The 25,108-nt window shown below is 44.0% G+C and overlaps 1 protein-coding gene across 2 annotated transcripts in view; it reads right to left on the bottom strand.

The window, feature by feature from the left end:
* Positions 1–25,108, bottom strand: part of TRIP12 (thyroid hormone receptor interactor 12) — a 3,849,287-nt gene that overhangs the window by 2,736,308 nt on the left and 1,087,871 nt on the right. The gene's annotated exons all lie outside the window — the stretch shown is intronic.

The following is a 25,108-nucleotide window of genomic DNA, read 5'->3' on the forward strand; positions in this document are numbered from 1 at the left end:
ATACTCCAACCTGCGGCTCCGAAACTAATGGAGCCGAGGCAAGAGGTATCGAGGCACACCCTTCGACCCTCGGCCCCGAAGTCAGTGGAGCCGAGGAAGAAGAAGTCAATTTTTGCTTTTTAGTAAACGGTTCCGACAGACTTGTCGGAGCCGACGATCTTTTCTTTTTGGAAGCAACAGGAGGATCTAAGGCTTCCTCAAAAGAGGGTTTAATAAGCCCTTTCAAAATCAGCTTGTTCTTGCGTTCTTGAAGAACCCTAGAGGAGAAAGTATGACAGACACTACATGTCTCCTGCAGATGTTTCGGCCCCAAACAATAAACGCAAACTGAATGGCTGTCTGTGATGGACATTTTGTAACTGCACCGAGTGCATTTTTTAAAGCCTGACTTCTGCTCCTTTGACATAATACAGGCCCTCAACAAGCAATAAGACTATCACAAAAAAGCGCCAACTAAAGAGTGCGAGACACAATGGCACGAGTACTGAGGAAAATTTACCTCAAAAAGAACACAGTGAACTGACACAGACAAAACAAGTTCAACGACCCAAAGCCCTCTAATTTAAATGGGCTTAGCCCGAAAAACAACTAACCAAAACTTAAATAGCACTTAAACAGCAGTCAAAGGTAGGGCAAAGGCCCTCTAACTTAAAAGGGCCTTGCCCGACTGAAAAAGTACTAGAAATCACTCAAACACAGACACGAGATATATAAATTACAAAGAATAGCTCTTAAAACAGCTGTTTGGTTAATATATAGAGAAAAACCCCAAGGTCAAAGACCAGTAAAAGGTAAAAAAGAACCACTTGGCTCCAGCCAAGTCGAGACCACGTCCAGCTTGTAAAGCGGCAAACGAGATCTGGGGAAGCAGGTGTAGTGCATCCTGGGATAGGGAGTAGCCCAGCCAATGAGAGACTTTGTGCTAGTGTATTAGTTGGCCGAGTCGGAGCCGATGGATCGGCTCCGAACCCATCAGTTATGAATGTAGGCGAGATAGGATCCCATTACATCGGACGTTTTAGAAGTGCTCCATGAAGTTGTAGAGATGCAACCAGGCATGTCATATAACAGCTATTCCAGTGACCGCTTCTCTTAAAATACCATCTGCTGTGTTTCATATAAGGTGCATTGAAATGTTTCACAGGAACTGGAAGGTGCAATGAAATGTTTCACAGGGACTGGAAGGTGGACCAAGTACAGTTGTGTACACTTACCATAAATGCAGATTTTCGAATGTATTCACTGTTGCAGTCATCACCTGTGGGTTATCCCTGCTGTGGCAGCTAGCCCTCGGCCAGCCCGAATACCAAAGTCAATGTTTTTCTGCGTCAGCTGCTGTCATTCTTAGACTGACGTCAGGTTTTCAGTGCTATAAAGCAAAGCAGCTGACCCGATACATCAGGTTTTTCTTGCCCTAACCAGTCAGGAGCCCCAGGAAATATGACCAAGCGGTCCTGGTAGTTAACAACTACCTCAAGAAGCTTATGTCTCCCTAATGAAAGAGGATATAAGGGGGAAGGCGGGAGGGAAACCAGGACTGCAACAGTGAATACACTAACATCTACATTTATGGTAAGTGTACACAACTGTACTATGTTCTTTGTGTTTCACTGTTGCAGTCATCACCTGTGGGAGGATTCCCAAAGCTGAAGAGAGGGGTGCCAGGGTTAGAGACCTAGGCATGGGTAAGGAGGCCCTGCAGCACTGCAGAGGCAAACCCTGCCCTGGCCTTAGATAAAAGTGGAAGGTGGTAATACTTTGTAAAGGTATGGACCGAGGTCCAGGTGGCAGCTTCCAAGATGTCTCAGGTGGGAACTCCTCTGAGGAATGTTGTGGAAGTGGAGGCTGCCCTAGTAGAATGGGTACGAATAGACTTAGGGGGAGGTTTCTCATGAAATCTGCAACAGAAATGGATACAGTCTGATATCCATTTGGAGATGGTCTGCTTGGAAATGGGCTTCCCCTCTGCCCCTAGGGCAAAACTGACAAGAAGTTGGCCCATTTTTCTGAAGGGTTTAGTACTGTCCAGGTAGTATATGAGCTGCCTGTGCACATCTAGAGAGTGCAGAATTCTTTCCCCCTTGTTTTGAAGGTTAGGGAAGAAAGTAGGCAGATGAATGGCCTGGTTGAGAGTCACATTAGATACCACTTTATAGGAGGGGTTAACTCCTAAGGGAAACCCTGTCTGCATGGAAAATGATGAAGGGCTCAATAGCCATCAGTGCCTGAAGTTCAGAAACCCTTCTGGATGAGGTGATAGCTTGCAAAAAAAAGTCTTCCAGGAGAGGAATTTCAGTTCTGCTGAAGCAGCAGGTTCGAAGGGTGGTAAAGTTAGTTTTTCCAAAATATAATTAAGATCCTAGGCTGGCGTGGGAGGCCTTCTGGGAGGTCTGTTATTAGAAGCCCCTCTGAGGAATTGTTTAATCAAAGGGTGAGAGAACAGGGACTGATCTGTATTAAACTGAGCTGAAATGGCTGTGGCGTGGATTTTAACAGAAGAGAAAGAGCCCACTATTGAGTAACTCCACTAGACAATCCAGGGTAGGAGGAACAGAAGGTTGTGAGGAACTGGCCTCTCTAGACTGGCACCAGGAGCAGAGTCTTTTCCATTTTCCTGTGTAAGATTTTCTGGTGCTGGGCTTTCTGGCCTCTGTCATAATGTCTAGGACCTGCTTGCTTAGCAAAAGCCCCTCTCTTACCTAGGGAGTATCAGCCATGCTGATAGCTTGAGGGTCTGCAAATCTGGGTACAGCATTTTCCCCCCTGCTTGAGTCAAGAGGTTTGGGATCTGGGGAAGCTGCCTGGGAGGATGTGATGTCAGGCTGCGCAGCAAGGGGTACCAATGTTGTCTGGGCCAATCTGGAGCAATGAAGATGGCATTGGGCCCCTCCTCCCTTACCTTGACGAGTACCTTGGGAATAAGAGGCAGAGGGAAGAATGCATACACAAAGAGGGAGTTCCATGGGAAGGTCAAGACATCTACCTTCTGTGCCAGGTGGTGATACTCCCTGGTACAGAATTTATTTAGCTGATGGTTGAGGTGCGAGGCAAAGAGGTCCACCTCTGGATTGCCCCACAATTGAGTGACTTCCACAAAGATATTTTTGTGGACCTGCTGTTCGTGAGGGTCCATTAAGTGTCTGCTTAAGTGGTCTGCCAGGGTGTTGTTGATCCCTGGTAGGCACTAGGTATTAGGTGTAATCCCACGGAGGAGGCAGTCAGCCAGAGGTTCATGGCTAGTCTGCACAGAGGGTAACATTGTGTCCCTTTCCTGTTTGTTGATGTACCACATTAGAGCCTTTTGCACTGCAATCATTTCCTTCTGGTTGACATGCAAGGGAATGTGTTGGGCATCCCAAAGACCTTAGGTGCACCTGCCTGCTAGGTGGGCGCCCCAAGCAATGTCCAAGGCGTCGGTGATGGTCTGCCCGGTGGGGCAATGGATGAAGGGGAAACCCTGGTTCTTGGTACAGGCCCCTGCTCACCAGAGAAACTCGGCCCTTATACAGGTGATCAGAGGGAAAGAGGTCTCTAGAGTCTGAGTGCTGAAACCAAAGGTTCCTTATATACCACTGAAATTTCCTCATGTGTAGTCTGGCCAGAAGAATTAGAAGGATGCAAGAAGCGATGTATCCCAAGGCTTGCAGGAACTTCCTCGCTGTGAGGTGACTTTTGGATGCCGTCTGGGTAAAGTACAGAGGCAGGAATCTCTGCTTTTCTGGGGTTAGGAAGGCCATTTGGGATGCTGTGTCCAGCAGTACTTCCAGGAAAATGATCCTCCTGGAGGGAGCTTGCTTTGATTTCTTCTCGTTGATGATGAACCCCAAGGAAGTTAGGAGGGTTTTGACAAAGTGTAGGTCCTAGAGCAGCTTTTCTTTGCTCTCGGCCTAAATGAGGCAGTCATCCAGATAGGGTATATCTGTATATTTTTCTGTCCGCAAAATGCTATGGCCGGGGCCAAACATTTGGTGCAAACCCTGGGAGCAGTAGACAGGCCAACGAAAAGAACAGAGAACTGAAAGTGTTGTAATCCTGCTCTGAAACCCAGGAATTTCCTGCAGAACTCCCTTATAGGGATATGGAGGTATGCATCTTTTAGGTCCAGGGTCACTAACCAGACATTATTTGCCAGCATAGACAGCAGCTGCTGCAGGGTTAGCATTTTGAATTTGGGGACCACCAGGGATGTGTTCAGAATGGACAGATCCAGGATATGGTGCCAATGCCCTACTTTCTGGGAACAAGGAAAAGCCTGAAATAAACGCCTTTGCCTGTGATCTGCAGGGACATGTTCTACTGCCCCCTGGGTTATGAGAGTTTGGACTTGCTTTAATGCCTCTGCCCACTGACTGGGAGGTAAGTCTGGGTACCCTCTGGGAATTGGGAATTCGTTGAAAGAGAATTTGCATCCCTGAAAAATGATCTTTAAGACCCATTGGTCCTTGGTTACAGACAGCCAATTTTCTTTGCAGAGGGACAGCCTTCCTCCGAGCTTTTGGATGAAAGGAGGGCGGGGGTCACAGAGTTTTTGACCTAGAGAAATGGCTTAGAACTCCCTGCCTTAGAGGCGGATGTGGTCCACTGTTTGGTTCTCTGCTGTCCCTGCTGTAGGGACCTGGAAGGCCTTTCCCTGTGGGGCTTAGCTTGCCCCTGTCTGCTAGGAGCAGGAAAGGACCAGTATTCAAGAGGGAAAATTCCTGCTGAATCTAGGAGGTTGAACCTAAAAGAAATCTTTTACTGTTTGCATTGATTTTGCTTCATCTTCTATCTTTTTAAGCACCTCTTCTGCCTTTTCTCCAAAGGAGCAGTCTTTATCCAAAGATGCATCAATTAATTTAGACTTGACATGATCAGGTAGATTTTGTTCCTTCAACCATGCATGTCTCCGAATGACTGATCCAGACATAGCTGCCCTGCTACAGGCCTCTAGTGCATCACATTCACAGTGTAAAGAGTGCCTTGCCACTTGACAAGTAGAGTGCAATAAATCTGCTAACTCCTTAGAATTGGCACAGTCAGGAAAAGTAGAAATATTTTGTTTTAACAGCTCTAAAGTGTGCTGCTATTTTAACATATGTAACTGATAGTTGAGAGCTCTGATAGCAAAGGTTGCAGAGGTGTAAACTTTTTTTACCCCATCGGTCCAGAGCTTTGGCATCCTTATCACGAGGAGTAGGGTTCTTTGGAGAACTAGCCCTGGCTCCACTGGGACCCTGTGTAATGACCTCCGGGTCTGCAGCAGGATTTCTGTACAGGTATTTGTGACTGTCTGGTACTCTGTAATACCTGCATGGCTTACTGGGAGCAGGAGGTAGGGTGTCCGGGGCTAAACTGGATTCGTGGAAAACATCATCCACCACTTCTAACATAGGGGGGTGGCCAGGGGTCTGTAATTGGGTAGGTCTAGAAATTCTCTTAGCCTTTTTAGACTGAAGGAAATCCTGAGATTCCCATTGGAAATGTTCCCTGAGGGTGTGGAGGTTTTCCCCAAAGGAGAGGTCTTCTTGTAGGGAGGCAAAAGGGTTGGATTCCTCTGCATCTGAATCCTCATAAGTTGTTGTTCCTCTTCAAAATCTGAATAATCTGATTCCTCAGAATCTTGCTCTGTCAATAGCTCAGGAGAATGGTGTCTTTTCCTTTTAGAAGTTGTCGCTTGACTGCCCTAATAAGGGGAATAAGATCCTCCTCCATCTTAAGTATCTGGCCTGGGGTGGAGGGGCATGATTAAGATGGTGGCTAGAGATAGATTTTCTAGGGATGGCCTGGCTTCTAGGCCTAAGAGTATTCATCGGTCAAGAGAAATGGTAGCCAGGTGTGAAGATGTCAGTTTCTGCCTGGAATCGGTAGTGCGAAAGACCTCCTCAGAAACCGGTGCCTGAGTCGCGGCTCTGGATCCAACTGAGGCAGTGACAGCCAATGGCTCTGGAGATGAAGATTTCTGTGGCATACCGGACTCCGAAAGGATCTTGGTAGAGGCCTGGGTAGCAATCGCATCAGGGGCTGCGAAAGCGCCTCACTGAATTCCGGAGAAATGACGACCTGCTTAGCGGACGAGTCATTGGAAGGTTTAGGCTTGTGAGGTCAGTCTCTATCTTTATCCCTATGTTTTTTTTAGAAGGCTCTATGGATTGTCGGCTGACCGACGCCATTTGTGAAGACGGACGACGAAAGTATCTGTCTACAAAAAGAGCTCTACGACAAATGGTTCTCACATTAAAGAGGGCAATGGGCAACGTCGTGGTCTGGGCCTAAACAAGTGACGCAATATGAATGGAAGCCTAGGTGTAGGATCTGCTTTCCACAGGAGAGACTATTGTTAACTTTTTCGGACATCAATTAATGCAAGAGAGAAGAGAGATCCCCAATGGGGTAATTAGCTTTAGACGTTTTCAGCTGTGATCCAAACTCTGGTAGCGACCGACCGGCACATTTGTGAACTGCTTCTGCTACGAACTCCACAGCAAGATGGACTGGTACAATGGCAAAGGTTGCCTTGCTTTATAGCACTGACGACCTGATGTCAGTCTACAGGTGACAGCAACTGATGCAGAAAAACATTGACTTTGGTATTCGGGCCGGCCGAGGGCTACCACAGCAGGGACACCCCCAGGTGATGACTGCAACAATGAAACACGAAGAACATCTGCATACCAACAACTTTCTTTGCCTCTTCAGATGAGGCAGAAAGGAATTTGGACAGATCCTTAGTCAAATCCTTCTAAAAATGTGTTAAATAAGCTAGACAATTCAGTACCCTGAGATCAAAGGTCACGGAGACAAACAAGCTTAGTAAACCTGTCCAGCACAATGGACTCCCTGTTAATGGAATGGACAATGGAACTCTCTTCAGCATGTTCCTTCTTGGTGGCAAGTACCACCACCATGGAATCCACCACAAGACCCTTGCTCCAGGGAATGGGTTGGGCCTCCAGGGAATGGGTTCTACCACATCTGGTTCCTTTCATGCCTGCCTCAAATATAAGCAATTCATGGCCCAGCCCCCAAATTCTCAAGGAACACAGATTCCTCCTGGGAAGGGGCATCAGTGAACCACCCCCAATTTTGCCTAAGGAGCTCAAGAATACCAACTATGGAGAAATAAAGGGAAATTTTGGGGACCCCCCCTTCACTTCACTGAAATAAGCATCTTCTGTAAGACACTGCTGTGGGAAGTCTACATGCCTCCTCTTGCACAAAGGCTTCTGGTAACCCTCCCCAGAGGGAAGTGATATGAAACCTCCAAAACCAACAGGGAGTCCACAATGTAGACTACCTTGAGAATTTGGGGGGGGGGGGCCCTAGCTGTTTTGACTCTACAGAATGTGAGCAGTGAGATCCAGAAAATGCTCAGTGGGGATTTGGGCAGATCTGAGCAGGGAAGGGAAGCCTGCTTTCCAAACTGAGAGAGCACCTTCCCAAAAGGCCACAAAAGCCACAGCAGAAACAGGACCCAACTCACCCTGTAGGTTCCAAGGGTCTTGACACAGGTTGACCATGAGAACTTGTACAGCTCTGCAGAGGAGATGGAGTAGAGCTATCCAGCGGTGAAGCGTGGATGGGAAGGGATGACTCCAACAGCTTTGGAGTACACCCTATGTTGCTTGCACCCATACCTCAGCACAGAATCCCATCGAAGACCGAACCACTCAGAGTAAAAAAAAAAAAACACTATTGGTATTGATGAGTTCTAAACGTTCAGATCTGACCTAGGCAAAGACAGGGAATTACTTGTATCCAAATGTCCAGCATTCAAGGGTTGGATGGGAGAAGGAGCTACAACCATAGAGGAGGAAGAGACAAGAAGTTGGCTTTCAACAGGGGTCTAGGCAAAATAACCCCTGACTGTATCTGAGCCCTCAGGAACTTCCTTATTCTGTCCATTTCTGAGAGGCTCCTGGAGGACTGCACTTTTAAGGATGGTGCTTACAGTGGATGGGCAAGAGATCCTATGAAAGGACCTATCCTGTAGAAAGGGAGACCACAGCCTAATGGCTCACAGACTCCAATGAGAACAGAGATTTCTGCAACAAAGGAGAGGAGGATCTGAGATTCCTGGAACAGAAGAGTGGAGGATCAGAAGGTGCTCAGTTCCACATAAGTCCTAGGATCAGATGGTTTGAGGAGTTTTGGCATCAAACTGGGGGTATATGAACTCTCAGGAGACCGCTTACAGGATTCAATGTGGTTTTCTTTGAACAGATCTTTCTCTATCCTTGTCCTCACTTTTGTCCTTCTCAAGCAGTTTTTTGGCAGAATATGGAGATGATGATGAAGACTGAAGGGAGCCTTCTCCTGCTGCAACTGGGAAAGTTCCTTGATCACCAAATTGTTCCACTATCACATTAAAGCCCTGACTCTGAAAGAGGAGCAAAAAGAACAGTCTTCCTCTAAGTGAGAAGTTTTCAAACAATACAGCCTGGTTTGGGATTTTATGCCCACACATCATACACTTTTTGAAAACATAGGGGTTTCTCTACCTTGACACCTAGAACCTAGCAACTGACAGAAAAAAAAACTGGCACAACAGTGAAAAATCAGCAACACGCACTCACGTGCACACACACACACAAAAAAACAGTAAACAACAAATACCAACAACCACTCCAACCATCAGATATTACTTATTAGAGCTAAGGAGGTACAGGCAAAACAGGAGAGAAAACTTACTATATAGATACGCAATTACAGATTTGTTTTACTATTGAAAGGGGAGGTTAGATAGAGTTAAAGAAAAGAACAAAGTCAAAACAGGTCCCAAAGGGGAAAATATAATATCAAAAACCACTTAACGGTACGCACAGCACTGAGCCTGGAAACGTGTATCTGGAGCAAATGAACAGCAAACAAGATCTGGAGTAATTTGCTACTAGGAGTGTAGTTATAGGTGTGGGGAGAAGCCTGAGCCTGGAATGCAAAGTCTGAGAAGTGGCTGAATTCAGATCCATGACAGATTGGATACCCATTCAATGAGGAACAGACAAGAACAGACATCAGATCCATTAATGAGAGGTAGAAAAAGATGACTATAGAGATTAAAAATATGGAACAAAACTATTCATGATCAGAAACAGAACTTCCACGTAAAAAACTTAATATGAAGGATGCAGTGATAAGGAATAAACAAACACCCAAGGTATAGAGTTACTTAATAAAATGGACTGTAATACAAGGGATGAACACTGGTCAAAAGCATTTGACTAGTACTACTGTGAAATCAAACTATGGACATTAGTTAATTGCAGGTCTCAGCACGTCTTTACGCTTTTTCTTTTTTAAAGAGAATTTCAAATCAATCTGAAGACAGATTAAGATAGAATATGTAAGTCTGTGATGCATGCAATTACATGCTTAAGACTGACAAGTTATAAAAAGTTAAATGAGTGCGCTGACTTTCTGACATAAGGTTAATATAAATATATGAATGTACCAGCCATCTATACCAAATAAGCAGACCATTCCTACAGACTGCATAGCATGTAACAATGAAAATGTATATGATAAACACTGCTGTTTGTCAGAAAGAAATACAACGGTATATATGCAAATTGTGCAAAAAAAAAATCTACAACAGCACAAAAGGACGTCAGCTTTACACAGGAATTGTCATGAGATCATGAGCTAAAGGGGAAAGGGCTCTGAGGTCCAGAAGTTGGGCCAGGCATTAGACCTTCTAAAGCAGAAATCCCCACAAATAAGGGATACTGAAAGAGTATAAGAGCTATATGATGAACACCCACACACTACTTTATCTGTTTTAATTTAAAAAAAGTTAAATTATATTGTGTATATTACTACATTTAAGATAAGTTTTAATAAGGTTTATGTAAAACCTTACCCCTATATAATATTTCCTTTGTATGGTCTGATTTAAGACGTAGAATGGCTACAGCTGGTAGATGTGCTTTTGTGGTGATCTCCTTCTGAGGAAGGATGGTTGCTGTGGGGAAATAGATGTAGCTGGATAATAATGCTCTTGCTGCCTACAGTCCACTATTCCTTTTCTGTTCTAGCACTTCAATCTCTCTGATACGTGACAACCAGTGAGACAGAGCAAATCACCATTTAACATCTAAAATCTTCAGAGAGATGTTCAATAAAAAGTCTTGGATACATTTTTAACAAGTCAGTCAAGGCTGCTTTGGATGCTCCATTAACAGAATCACAGACCACTTCCAGACTTAAGAGAGTAGGGTTATTTTAAGACAGGTTATCTCTTCAAGTAAAGTATCACCCACAGAAACATTTTTCAACAGCTTCTAAAAGAAAACTTGTGCAGTACAACATTATGAGCTTGCTAAAATACTAGGTGCATAAATTATTCTCCCATACCAGTCCAACAACCAACAGTAATGAACTGATGGTAATGAAAACAAAGATTTTGCATAATATATGTTTCTTTCATCTAACGAACATAGGCAAGACTGTAGACACAATTTTGGTGAATAAAGAAAGGCTTTTAATTTGTTAAATTAGAAGCTATGTACTTAGCATAACTTGGCATCTGTGTTATCCAATTTCATTCTTCCTCACTTCTAGGTCTAGGATCCTATATTGAATCAGATTTGGCCGCTTTTACAAAACTAGTGCCTCCCTCTACCATAATGCCTCACACTCAACCCTCAGATCAAGTTTGCTGCCTTGTGAACAATTTACCAAAAGAGATCACAGGAGATTACTAGGCTATCGACCCGGAGGTCATTTTAAGCCTAGCAGTTTCATCCCAATGCAATACCCTGAAAATGCTAGCCAGTACACAAGACTGCATTTAATGATGACTGCCCATGTCCAGGAGGCTTGTGGGCACTATCCCCAGTAAGTTTATGGTGACCCAATCCACTTGTCCAGGTTCCTCAAACTATGTCATAGAGGTGCTCTGTTTCACAAACTGGTAGCCTGTTCCAAAGACGCGTCAGTCGCTAATCTGTCCCTCCAGTATGCCCTATTTAAGTTGCAGGCCATATTTAGATCCTGGAATGGGTAGCCCTAGTCCAGTCTGATTTACTGATATGTAGCAAGTTCATTAGGTTTGGGTCTTGGACTGCTCTGTAAGTAGGCCAGGCATAAGTCTTCCCTAAGGCAGCTATACAACACAGAGTATAGTATCAGGAACATTAGTGGGTCTGTGTAAAGCACATACTGGAGCCACTTGATCTTTGTTAGAAACCTTTGAGGTCTCTCTAGTCGCTGCAGGTGCTTTGTATGGTACATGATGAATGGGGCGTTGCCAAGTACAGAGGGGTTATAACCTCTTTTGCTCTGAAGGCGATGCCTTTACTAATAAAGTGTGGTATGTAAAAAGTCTTCCTTACTACAGTAGACACATGGTGGTCAAAGTGAAGGTTGCAGTCATCTTGTGAACCCAGGTCCCTGACCACTTTGTGGGTACTTAGGGTACTGCTGTTGATTTGATAGTGTGAAGGGACATTGTTTGTGCTGAAGGGAATTACTATGCATTTCTTTACGGTCAGTTTGCAACAGTGACTAATACACCAGTCACTGGTCATGAGACCCACCTGGGATACACTGACATCATTGGGGAGTCCATGATTGCACCTAGTTTTCAGTCTGCAAACTTGGTCAGCCACAACCCCTTAGTTTTGACTTGAACTTCTAAGAAGCATATACCAAACAGTAGGGGGCCAGCACTGACCCTTGTGGCACACGACTAGTAACAGGTCTGCTGGTTGATGTGGAGTCACCCACTTTGATAGTGTGTGTCTGGTTTATGACCTGCTGGCAAACCCATCTTACAACTAAGGGGTTTGCATTCAGTTTGCTAAGTTTATCTGTAATGCCTGAATGTGGGACTCTGTTGAAAGCCTTTGCCAAGTAGAGATATACTGTGTGCACATATTTGCTCTCGTCAGTGGTCTTGGTCACATTTTCAAAGTATACCAGATTTAACAGGCAAGATCTGCCCTTGACGAAGCTAAATTGGGTAGGATCCAGGATATGGCGGTCACCTATATCTTATTATTTAAGAGGTCCATAATGATGCATTCCATGGCCTTACAGATAAGGCTGGTCATGCTTATGGGCCAGTAGGTTCATTGGTTCATAGATTAGTACTAAGCTAACTGCCCTTGCAAGCCATTTTAAGCCTAGCCAATTATCCCTTGTGAGACTCAAACCCTGCACCTTGTGTTTGTAAGGCAAACACTTTAACCATTGGGTCACCCTCCCAACCAGTAATTCCCCAGGTCTGCTAGGTCACCTTTGTGGAGGGGAATAACTATTGCTATTCTCGATTTCACAGGAACAAAGTCTGTGGTTAGGCTATGACTGAAAAGGGTACTTAATGGTGATTCTAGTTCATGTTTTACCCTGTTTAGAAGACAGCCTGGGATGTCGTCTGGTCCCACGGAGGATTTTTTTTTTTTGCCTTGGACAAGACTTTGAGGACCTGCTCTTCAGATATGTAGGGTGGGGGAAGGTTTGTGATAAGTTAGGAGGGGATAAGGGAGTGACATTTTCAGCAAACCTATCTGCTAGCAGGTTTGCTATCTCTGTGCGGTCAGTGTGTGTGATACCGTTGGTCACTATTCTGCACATGCTTGGTTCCTACCTTTTAGGCTATGTATGTAGCTGTAAAGAGGCCTTATGGTTATCCTTGCCTGTACTTGCTAAGTTTCTCTCAAAGGAGCCTATCTGCCTGTTGAGGCTGAAGAGGGTGCTGTTCCATTGTTGGGGCCTGGCATTTGTTTTCTTGGACAGCAACTTTTTGCATTTACTGTAAAGTTTGTTGATGCTGATGTCCACAATGACAGTTTGTTTTTTCTTGGGGCTCTAGCTTTGCTTATTTCTAGTACAGCCGAGTTTATACACTTAAGCAAGTGACTCTACGGGCCTTTAGTGTAAGCCCCAGTGTGGTTACCATTTCCAGCTTGGAGTGCGGCTTGGAATCCATTTACATCTTCACCTAGGAGGGTATAATTTGCCTTGATGAAGTTTTTTAGTCTGATTTCATCTTTTGTGAGTTTTGGTGTTAGTGCCATCTCGAAGGGGACTGCTTTGTGGTCAGATTTAACTAATGAGTCTCCGACAATTGCGGCAGTGCCTCTGTTTGACATGTTAGTGAGGACCAGACCTAGAATGTTTGTTCCTCTTATCTGGGTATGAACAATTTGCTCCTGGGCATTTGAATTAAAGTGAAGGAACTCTTGCACTAGCAAGTTGGGGGCTAGCATAGGTCTCTTGTTGATGGTGGGATAATTGAAATCCCCCATAACCAGAATATTCTGTAAAATTTGGATTCTCAACAGTTTGGTCAAGTAGGCTTCATGGGCATTGTGACCCATGGAGAAGGATCTATAACTGGCTATAACGTGAATGGGGGTCTTACCCACCAGAACCTGGACTTGGAGTGACTCAATAGAGTAGCCCAGTCTAACTAGACATGAGGTGAAATTATCTGTAAGACAGATAGAAACACCGCCTCCTCTGATTTTCACATGTTCATTTTGTGATCTACAGGTGTGGAAGGCATTGTAGCCTTGAAAGGCCGAGGTACTCTCTGAGGCCTTGAAAGCAGGTTTCTGTGACAGCACAGACATCTATATCTTCTAGCATTAGAAGTGCTTCCAGGGAGTGCAGTTTTTGGTTTAAGCTATTAGCATGTAACAGCATGACCCTTATTTTGTTATGGTTGGCTAATTTCATGTCAGTAATGTTGTTTTCGAGACCTTACCAATGAAAAAAAAAAAAATATATATATATATATATATATATATATATATATATATATATATATATATATATATATATATACACACACACACACACACACACACACACATATATATATATATATATATATACACACACACACACATATATATATATATATATATATATATATATATATATATATATATAGACACACACAAAATATATAAGGCACATGGGGAGGCAAGAGCCTTTGCCAGCAGCCAAACGCCTAGAGGTGCCAGGTGCAAACAGTCTCTAGCAAACCAGCAAGGTTTGTTGACCATGGCTTCCAAGGATGACAGGAACTGGATCCTCTTTGAATGACACCAAAAACTAAGCCAATTATTAAAATCAATCCTGCTTTGCTCATACTACAAAATCATTCAAGGTTAGGGTAGTATGCTGGTCAAGACTATGGACATACCTGCCAGGGACACATGCTCAGAGAGCTCAACCATACCTCTCTTCATATAGTCCAGTGGTGTACATCTCAAGTCGTTCACACCAACATGACCTACGACAGAGTCATAATGGTACTTGTTGCTGAGAGACACGACTGCATGTGTGATCAGACGAATCCTGCCACCAGACAGGCAGCTGACCATGACTTTCTCCTTGTCCAACCTTGTGAGTGGAACATCCAAGTGTCTCACTATTGAGACTCCAATAACAAGAAAATCTGTTTTTTGAGTGTTTTGCCTTATGGGATTGGTGGGTGAGACACTGGTGCTGCTATGTGTCGTGGGTGTTGTGGGGACTGTGTTTGTTGTAGCAATCTTGTGTTTTGGAGGTCTCTGGTGTTTAGGTAAGTTTTTCAAGAGAACCTCCGCATACGTACATTTTTGTATTTGATGCATACTGTGTGTATGAGTAATGGTACTATGTGCATATGCGGTGGTGGGACAGTTGAACACCTCTTCCGTGTTACTGTTTTGAAGGCAAGAGAGCATGGATTCAAAATGTTTAGTGTAGATACAGCTCTCGCACTCTGTACTAGAGTGAGTTATTAGTACAGGGTTGTCGGTGTACATGAGGCAATTGCTACACTGCCTCAAGAGACCCAAGTCAACAAGGCTGGCTGGAGAAACAAAGATAGTCCAACTCTCCATAATGGTAGGATGACTACTGTTGTCACTAGGGTTGGCTTTTCAGAATCATTCATGGAGGGGTTCAGTGGTTGTATATTCCTGCCTGGAGTTTTATTTTTATGTTTTTGCTTGTGGTTAATAGGTTACATCTCACTAGCAGTATTTCTTTGACCGGGAAAGCACTAAGGATGACGGCTATACTAGTGTGCAAGGGAAAAACTGTTAATCTAACAGAAAAGACCGGCATATTCTGGAGCTCAAACTAAAACCTATGGGTTCCTCACTTCCTCTAGGTGTCTCTGAGCCATTAGGATGGGGGACGGATGGGAGGAACGCAAGAAAGAATGAAATTGGACAACACAAATGCCAAGTTTTGTTAAGTACATAACTTCTAAATCTTATGTGATACATTTCATTCTTCCTCACTTCTGGGTTCAGAGTCCCCAGCTACACAGTTCACTAGGTGGCCCTCATGGAAGGCTATGTCAGAACAATGTGGAATCAAAGGATGCTCTAGTTCTAGAAACAATGTCCAACTTATTGTGAGACACAAAGTTATGATGCCTGGACTAAGCTGCTGCAGCACACATTTCATCGATAGAATTTCTGGCATAAAAAGCAGATGAAATGGCCTCAGACATGTAGAATGCACTTTTGGAGTGGGGGAGGAGGCTAGCAAGAATAAATGGTAGAAATGCAATTCATTATCCACTTAGAGAAGGTCATCTTCGACACTGCAAGGCTCAAGTGACTGGATGAAAAGGATCTGAGCAATTGGTGTGATTTGTGATGCTTCTTTGTCCCGTGCAAATAGAAATGTAGTTGCCTATAAAATGAAGGAAATGCAACATGTATTCACCCTTGTTGGAATGGTTTTGGAAGAAAACCAGTAACTGGATAGTGTGGTTGATATTAATCACTTCAGACATGAAGAAAGGGTTAGTTCTTAAAGATACCCTACTTTTATGAAAAATAACGTACAAAGGTTTGGAGGACAAGGCCTGTATTTCAGAAAACCCTTTTTGCGGAGGTTCTCTCTAAAAGAAAGGCTGTTTTCCAAGACAAAAAAAATATATTGCAAGAATTGGCTGGTTTGAAAGGTTTCTGAGTGAGACCTTGGAGGACAATGGAGAGAAGTCAGCAAACAAAGGAGAGTAGTACTGCTGAAACTGAAATCAAGTCTTGGTGAGTACACCTTCATGAGGTGGACCCTGTTTTTTCAGAGACTCTCACCAAGATGACACCAATATACAGGCTGTATTTTATACAGCATATATCATGGACAGAAGTAGGTTAAAAATTAAAAAGACAGCCGAGTGCACAAGACCCAGGATAAAAAAAGTACCCAATCCTGGTAGGCACAATGGTGCCAGGACTGAAAAAAAAATGACGGTGTAGAATCTTCAAAATACAGAAGCATTCCGACAATGGGGACAGGCCAGGCCCAGTGGGGGGATAGCCATCCTATTGTTGAAGGAAGTAGCAGTCCACAAAAAAAAAAAATCACAAAAAACAGATATGCCAAAAAAGAGCCATAAAGAAGATAGAGTGGTCTATTGAGAATAAGAAAGAAATTATGTACTGTTACTATTATGCAAAAAGCCCAAAACTTCCAGACACAAGATAGAAAAAAGATTGAGAGAAATTAGAGGAGAGAAAACACTTTCACAAGAAAAACTGTCAGAAGCTTCAAATAAAAAAATTGTGCTCACTAATAAAACAGATTTGTGAAAAAACATTATGTAGCTCAAGAAACCCTAATCTGTTTGGAAAAAATAAGCATCTTAGGAAGTAGGAAAATATAAACAAAACAGAGATTTTTGCAAAGTAAAAAAAAAAAAATATGGACCTGGGAAAGAGATTTGACATTGTGCAATATTTATGCAAAGTCAAAAGCCACATTAAACGATACAAAAAAGGCAGCCTCAAAGATATTCGAAGAGAAATATAGGCAAAGGCATCCAGATATGGAAAACTTAATAAAAACTATATATCACAAAGAGGGAATGTACAAAAAAAGATTCGTGAAGTAGAAGTTAAAAAAAAAGTTGAAGTTATGTAATACCTCCAAAGTGAAGGATTTGATGTAGAAGGTCTAACATAGGTTACATCACAGCATGACAGAATGAGTCCCCAAAGTAAGGAGAAACAGGAAGATCAGGAGACATTTGAAGAATAATGGCGACCATGGGAAAGAAAGATTTAATATGGTGTAATATTTACGCAAAGGAGAAAGTAAAACTAGTCAATATAAAAGAGCAGCACCAAAGATATCTGAAGAGAAACACAGGCAAAGGAATCAGGACATGGAAAACTTTACAATACAAAAAATAAGACAAAGAGGAAAAGTAAAAAGAAGATCAGTAATAGAGAATTTAAAGAAAACAAACTAAGGTTCATAGGTTATGGAGTACCTGCAAAGTGAAGGATTCAGTGTAGAAAATCTAACTCACAATGCACCACAGCAGGATACAGCAATGGACATCCAAATTAATGAGAAACCAATGGAAAAGGAAGAAACTGGTCAGTTGCCATACAAAGATATTTTGGAGCCTTCCAGAGGAAATAGTATAAACATTCACTTGAAGCTGGACAGCAAGGAAAGGAAAGTACAGTTGTGTACCTACCATAAATGTAGATGTTAAGAGTGTATTCACTGTTGCAGTCATTACCCTCAGTCGGCCTGAATTCCAAAGTCTAGGTCCGGCGTCAGTTGCTGTCGCCTCTTCCCTGACGTCAGTGCGCCAGGGGTATAAAAGATGCAGCAGACGCCATTTTCTTCAGTTTTTCTTGCCCCAGATGTCAGGTGCCCCTAAAAAGGTAGGCTAAATTATGCTAATAAGCATGCATACAGAAAAAACGTTTCCTTCATCTACATGCAAATACTCCACATAGGTTGTATAGAATAGAGAAGTAGAGAAGTTCCAGCAAAGAAAAAGGGGAAGGTGGGGGGTAACCTGGACTGCAACAGTGAATACACTCGAACATCTACATTTATGGTAGGTACAGAACTGTACTATGTTCATCGTGTTTCACTGTTGCAGTCATTACAATTGGGTTGAATCCCAAAGCTAAGGTTGGGAGGCTGGTGCTAAATAGGATTAGGAGAGGCTATCAGGCCCTGCAGAACTGCAGTGACAAAGCCTGCCCTGGATTTTGAGTAGAGAGGTAAGTGATAGTGCTTCGTAAATGTATGCACTGAACTCCAAATTGCAGCCTCTAAGATGTCTTTGGTTGCTACTCCTCTAAGGAAGGCTGCTGCTCTGGTTGAATGTGGCCTAATACCCTTAGGCACTGATTTGCCATGCTGAGAATAGCAGAAACGAATGAAGTGGCCTATCCACTTTGAAATAGTCTGTTTTGAGATAGGCTTTCCTTGTGATCCTGCAGCATATGCCACTAGAAGTTGTTCAGTCTTTCTGAAAGCTTTGGTTCTGTCCAAGTAGAAGTGCAGCTGCCTGTGAATGTCCAAAGAATGCAGAAGTCTCTCACCCTTATTCTGTGGGTTTGGGTAAAAGGTAGGCAAATGGATTGTTTGGTTAACAGCCACACTGGACACTACCGTAGGCATAAATGTAGGATTTGTCCTCAGAGACCCTGTCATGATGGAAAATAATAAAAGGCTCCACAGCCATGAGTGCCTGTAACTCAGACTCATCTAGCGGAGGTTATTGCTAGGAGCAGAGCTGTTTTCCAGGATAACAGTTTTATATCAGCTGCAGAAGCTGGCTCAAATGGAGGCAGTGTGAGTTTTTCCAAGACATAGTTGAGGTCCCATGCAGGTATTTGGGCTCTCCTTGGAGGTCTTGTGTTTTTGGCCCCTCTGAGATAGTAATGGATGCGAAAAAATAGGTGGATCTGTATTGTAATGAGCTGAAATGGCAGAGACATGAATTTTAATTGATGAAAAGGAAAGGCCTTTATTCAGCATCTCAGTTAAGTATTGCAAAATCTGAGGAATATCTGGAACAATCGTGTCAATGCCTTGTGCCTGGTTCCAAGCACAGAATCCCTTCCATTTTTCTGCATAAGATTTTCTGGTGCTAGGCCTCCTGGTCTCCAAAATAACATCCATCACTGCTTTTGAGAGAGGTGTGTCTTAAATGGCTACATTATCTGCCATGCTGCCAGGTTTAAGGTCCCGAGTTGGCTGTGCAGTATCTGACTGTCTTGTTGGGTCAATAAGTGAGGAATTTGAGGTAATATCCAAGCTGGACTGAGACGAGCTCTTTAGGATTGGGTACCAGTGCTGGCGGGGCTAGTCTGGAGCAATCAGTATCATTTTTGTTTTTTCTAGTCTGACCTTGAGGAGTACTTTGGGAAGGAGAGGCAGAGGAGGAAAGGCATATACTGTTAGGTTTTTCTGGCTGAAAGACAGAGCATCCACTTTCCATGCTTGCTTGTGATAAGTCCTTGTGCAGAATTTCTGTAGTTGGTAGTTGTGAGGGGAGGCGAATAGGTCTATGTCCGGGCATCCCCAGATCTTTGTTATGCTGAATACTTGCAGATCCAATTTCCACTTGTGGGGATCCATTAGGTTTCTGCTTTAGCTCGTCTGCCAGAGTATTTATCTTCTTGGCAGGAATTGTGCTTGCAGATGTACTTGGTAAGTTAATGCTGTGTCCCACAAGTTCATGGCTAGTCTGCAGAGGGGGTAGGAATGTGTGCCCCCCCTGCTTGTTTATGTACCACATGACTGTAGTAGTCCGTCTTTATCAGTAGTTGTCCTGGATGAAGTAGATCCTTGAAGGCTGTCAGGGCATTCTGTACAGCTAGCATCTCTTTTTGATTGATATGTAGATGCATTTGACTTGTGGACCATGTGCCCTGAATACATGTTCCTGCCATATGGGCCCTCCAGGCATAATCTGAAGCATCTGTTGTCAATGTCTGCCTGGCTGTGGGTATGGTGAATGGCTGTCCCATGTTGAGGTGACAGGCTTTTGCCCACCATCGAAACTCCTGTCGCAGACAGGGAATGAGGGTAATTACTGTTTCCAGGCTGTTGCAATGCTGAGTCCAAACACTTTTTAGATACCACTGAAGTTTCCTCATATGCAGTCTTGCATATGGAATTAGTAGAATGCAGGATGCCATGAAGCCCAAAGCCTGCAGAATTGTTCTTGCAGATAACTGGGACTTTGTTGCCAACATTTTGAAATAAGTAGTCAGTTGTCTGTGTTTGTCTGGCGTGAGATAAGCCATCTGGGCAGTTGTATTTAAGTTTGCACCCAGGAATATTATTTCGAGAGGGTACGAGTTTTGATTTCTTTTCGTTTACTATGTACCCTAGACCTGTTAGTAACCTTTTTACAAATGCCAGATGCTGTAGTAGAATGTCCTTGTTCTCTGCTTGAATAAGGCAGTCGTCCAAGTATGGATATATTTGTATTCCTCTTTGTCTGCAAAATGCAATCACTGGTGCCAGGCATTTTGTGAAGACCCTGGGCGCAGTGGATAAGCCAAAGGGCAATGCAGAGAAATAGTAGCGCATTGAGCCAGCTATAAATCTGAGGTATCTTCTGCATGATTGTCTGACTGGGACATGCAGGTATGCCTCTTTTAGGTCTAAAGTCACCAGCCAAGCCTTCCTGCTCAGCATGGGCAGAAGCTGCTGCAGAGTTAACATTTTGAATTTTGAGATATCCAGGAATGTGTTTAGGATAGACAGGTCCAGTACTGGTCTCCAGGCTTTATCCTTTCTGGGTACCGGTTGAATGGCTCTCATATCCATGAGGGATGAAACTTGTTTTTGTCCCTCTGCCCATTGATTGCCTGGCAGGTTCGGCATTCCGTTTGGCCTTGGCAGGGTGTGAAAGTGGAACCTGTAGCCTTGAGATACGATATTTGAGACCCATTTGTCCTGGGTGATCATGTGCCAATTATGTGAAAAAAGTGCTAGTTTTCCCCCCAAAGGAGCTGCTAGAAGATAAGTGCTTGGTGTTGGCAGGGGAAAGTCATTGAGATTGTTTTCTGTATGGCTGTGATTTTTCCTCTCCATTTGTGGAGGTAGAAGCACCCCATTGCTCAGGCCTGTATGAGCCTTGGGGCTGTGATCTGCCTCTAGGGCGTCTGTATCTGCCTCTTTGTGGCCTGTCTGACACTGGAAAGGACCAATTCTTTGTAGGCCAGTTCATATGTAGATACTAGGCCATCTGCCCTAGGGTATTTATAAGCCTAGCCAGAGTGTATTTGGCTTCCGCCTCCCTATTAGATTAGCTTACTGTGCGCCTCTGTAAAGTAGGTCACAGAAGGTACCCTTTAAGATTAGTTTACTGCGTCTCTGTCTAGCAGGGACACAGAGGAGATCCCAGGGGTGAATTTGCAATTTCCCATCAACGCGTCCAGATTTCGCTTGAAGAGGGTCAGCGAGGGGCTACGTCTAACATGAATTGGGATTCTATTCCAGAGTGAGAGGAGCCTCTGGGAAATTAATCTGTCCCTCCAGCATGTCCTATTTATTTTTGTGCTGAGGTTTAAGTCCCTGGAGCGTGTAGCTCTAAGGGACTTGGATTTTTTGAGGTGGAGCATGTCCACTAATTCTGGGTTTGACATGGCTTTGTACGTCAGACAGATTGCCTCTGAATAGGTGGTAAGCAACTGAGTAGAGCTGGAGTTTCTTTAGTCGATCTGCATAGGACATCTGTTTGTAGCCCATGATCCTCTTGGTGAGGTACGTTTGGGGTCTCTCCAGTTGCTGCAGGTGTCGGGTAAGGTACATCCCAAAAGGGGCATTGTATTCAATTATGGGCCTGATGAGTGACGAGTTGAGGGGCACAATGACCTCTCTTGATCTAGATGCAAACCCTTTCGTGATAAGGTGGGCTATATAGAAGGTCTTTCTAACCACTTTGGCAACGTGATTATCAAAGAAGAGATTACTATCTACGTTGGTCCCCAAATCTCTAATTACTTCTTCCGTACTTAATGGATTACCACCTATGTGGTAATTTGTGGGCACCTTGTTTTTCCCAAAGGGGATGACTATGCACTTTTTAGCATTTAGCTTGAGGCCGTGGCTCTGGCACCAAGCATCCGTCTCTGAGACCCTTTTGAAGGATGCTTGTGTCAGCTGAAGATTCGATTATGGCCCCCAGTTTGCAGTCATCTGCGGACTTTGTCAGCCATAATCCCCCTGTGTTAGCCTGAACCTCAGAGAAGTATATACTGAACAAGAGCGGTCCCAAAACTGAGCCCTGTGGGACGCCACTTGTAACTGGTTTGGATTCGGACATGGCACCTGCGATTCTGACCATGTGGGTTCTATCCCTAAGCCAGTTTGCAACCCATCTTGTGATATAGGGGTTGATATTTAAGCTGGTAAGCTTATTTATGATGCCCGAGTGGGGTATTGTGTCAAAGGCTTTTGCGAGGTCCAGGTAGGCTGTGTGGACTACCTTGCCCTCATCTATGGCTTTGGTAACTGTTTCAAAGAAATCAACTAGGTTTAAGAGGCAAGTTCTGCCCATAACAAAGCCGAATTGGGTAGGGTCCAGTGTCTGGAGGCTCCCAATGTCTTTGTTTATGAGTTCCATGATAATATGGTCCATAGCTTATTGACCAGACTTGTCAGGCTTATGGGACGATAGTTCCAGGGGTCCGTTGTGGGACCACTGTAGCTGTACGCCATTCTTTGGGTACATATCCTGTAGTAAGGCTAAGTTTGAACAGTGACTTAATGTGAGGGTTCAGTTCTTCTTGGAGCTCGTGTAAGACACAGCCTGGGACACCGTCCGGTCCCATAGATGCTGTGTTTTTTGCTTTGGAGAAGGCAGCTTTCACCTGGGCATCTGTGATGTCAGAGAGGTTACATTCAGTTGGGATAGGCATTTGCTCCTTTGGGGGGGAAGGGGGGAGAAGTTTGCGCTGAATCTGTCAGCCAGCCAGGATGTTGGCTACGTCTGTAGGTTCGGTATATTTTGTACCGTTATGCAACAATTCAGAGCATATCTGGGAGTTTCCACCCATATTCCTGACATAACTAAAGGCGGCCTTGTGATTATCTTTAGTGTCTAGGGCAATTTTTCTTTCGAAACTGGCCTTTGATGATTTTATGAGTGATCGAAGTTTCTTGCTAATACTGATCAGAGATGCCTTCCCTTTTTGGGATTTTGCTCTGTCATGTAGTAGCTTCCTCCTTCTGTTGTATAGCTTATTTATGGCCGGGGTCCACCAGACAGGTCTCCTGTTTTTGGAGGAGTGAGTCTTGGTTTTATTTGGGATAGCACGATCCATGCATTCCTGCAGGTGCTCATAGAATGCATTTGTAAAGGATTCTGCGGATTGGGCTGTACTATCCTCTGGCCCGGGGGCTTTGAAGGATTCCATATCTCAGTCTTGAGAAGTGCACAGCTGGCTTTTGAGAAATTCTTTACCGTGATTTCCTTGGCTGGGAGTGGGGGACGGGATATGGATGTCCAGGGAAATTTGTTTATGGTCTGATCTTAACAATGAGGGGTTTACCTCTGGTGTGGAACATAGAGTCCCCATGTCGGTGATTACCAGGTCCAATATGTTGTTTCCTCTTGTGGGAGTGGTGACCAGTTGTTCCATCGCGTTAGAGTTTATAAATTCAAGGAACCGTTGGGCGAGGGTGTTTGGGCTTGAGTAGTTTTCCCAGTCAATGTTTGGGTAGTTGAAGTCACCCAATAACATAGTGTTTGAGAGACCTTCATATTCTCCAGTGTTCTCAGGAATGCCAAGTGGGGTTCCTGTAATAGGGAGGGTGTTCTACAGCAGGCTACAAACTGAAAGGCAGTTTTGCCCGCTGTTAGTTGCACATGGATGGTTTCTGATGCTTCGTGCAGTGCCACTAACCTGGAGGTGTAGGTATCTTTGATGAATATAGATACTCCCCCCTCCTTTTGTGCTTCGGTCTGAGTTTTGGGGCCGAAATGCATGGTATGATTTATAACCTGGTAGTGCTGGGGTGCTCTCAGGAGCCTTGAACCAGGTTTCTGTTACTGCACAGACATCGATTTTCTCCATACTGAGGAAAGCCTCGAGTGCGTGCATCTTGAGGTTTAGACTTCTGGCATTGAGTAGCATTACCTTTAGTTTTTTTTATCCTTGGGCTGTCTATGGAGGTGGGTTTGTCCTTTGAGCCTTGCCTAAAAAAAGCACTATGGGGGTGGCAAGAGCCTTGGCCAGTATATGAAAGCCTAAGGGTGACAGGTGCAAGCCGTCCTAGCGAAGCAACGTGGCTTGTCGAGCATGTCATCCCAGGCTGACAGACACTGGATCCCCTTTGAATGACACCAATACTTTAGCAAATTGTTGAAACTGATCATTTTGTCTTTATACTGTGGCATCATTCTAGGTGAGGGCAAGATGCTATTCAAGGTCAGGGTCATACCAGCCTGGGCTACATGATCAGAGAGCTCCTCTTTCCTGCTAAATCTGGGAGGCTGTACCTGTAAGACATCCTTCACTGTCTGCATAGATTTAGCTTTGTCCTCCATTTTCTTCAACTCAAGGTATGTTGTAAAGGAGTATCTAATAGTTTTGCTTTAACATGATCAGGCAGATTCTGTTCTTTTAACCAAGCATGCCTCCTAATGACAGAACCTGTAACTGCGGCCCTGCAGGAGGCCTCTAGAGAATCAAAACCACATTGCTAAGTATGCTTTCCCACTTGTTCAGCTGCATGCAATAAATCCTCCATTTCTTTGTTTTCTGCACATTCTGAATTTGTCAACATTTTCTGTTTAAGCAGTGACATAAGATATTGCTGATATTTAAGCATATGAAACCGACAATTTAAAGCTCTTACAGCCAAGGTAGCAGAAGTATAAATCTTTTTCCCCCATCTGTCCAGGGCTCTTGAATCCCTCCCTATCAGAGGGAATAGGGTTTTTTGCAGTGGAAGCCTTGACCCCCTTGGGACCCTGAGAAATAGTTTCTGGGTCAGCAGCAGGGCTTCTGTAAAGAAATTTATGAGAATCCGGAACCCTGTAGTATCTGTCCGGCTTTACAGAAGCTGGTGGTAGAGAGTCAGGAGATAGACCGGACTCTGTAAAAACATCATCTACAATGTCTAAAACGGGAGGAATAGCAAGGGGCCTGTGCTGGGGTAATAAAAGGAAGTCTCTGAGCCTTTTCTTGGATTCAGAGTAATCTTGGCTCTCCCAATGGAAATGCTCCCTCATAGTATGCAGAGTCTCCCCAAAAGAATAATCCTCAGGAGGAGAGGCTGAAGGGATAGATTCTTCAGCATCAGAATCCTCATAGGGAGGAAGGGAATATTCATGTTCAGAAGAGGAATCAGAAGAAATGGAAACCTGATCTGAAGATTCATATTCTATCTCTTGCCT

The sequence above is a fragment of the Protopterus annectens genome, chromosome 5.part0, assembly GCF_019279795.1.
Source record: "Protopterus annectens isolate FY-2018-M chromosome 5.part0, PAN1.0, whole genome shotgun sequence".
Classification (NCBI taxonomy): domain Eukaryota; kingdom Metazoa; phylum Chordata; order Ceratodontiformes; family Protopteridae; genus Protopterus; species Protopterus annectens.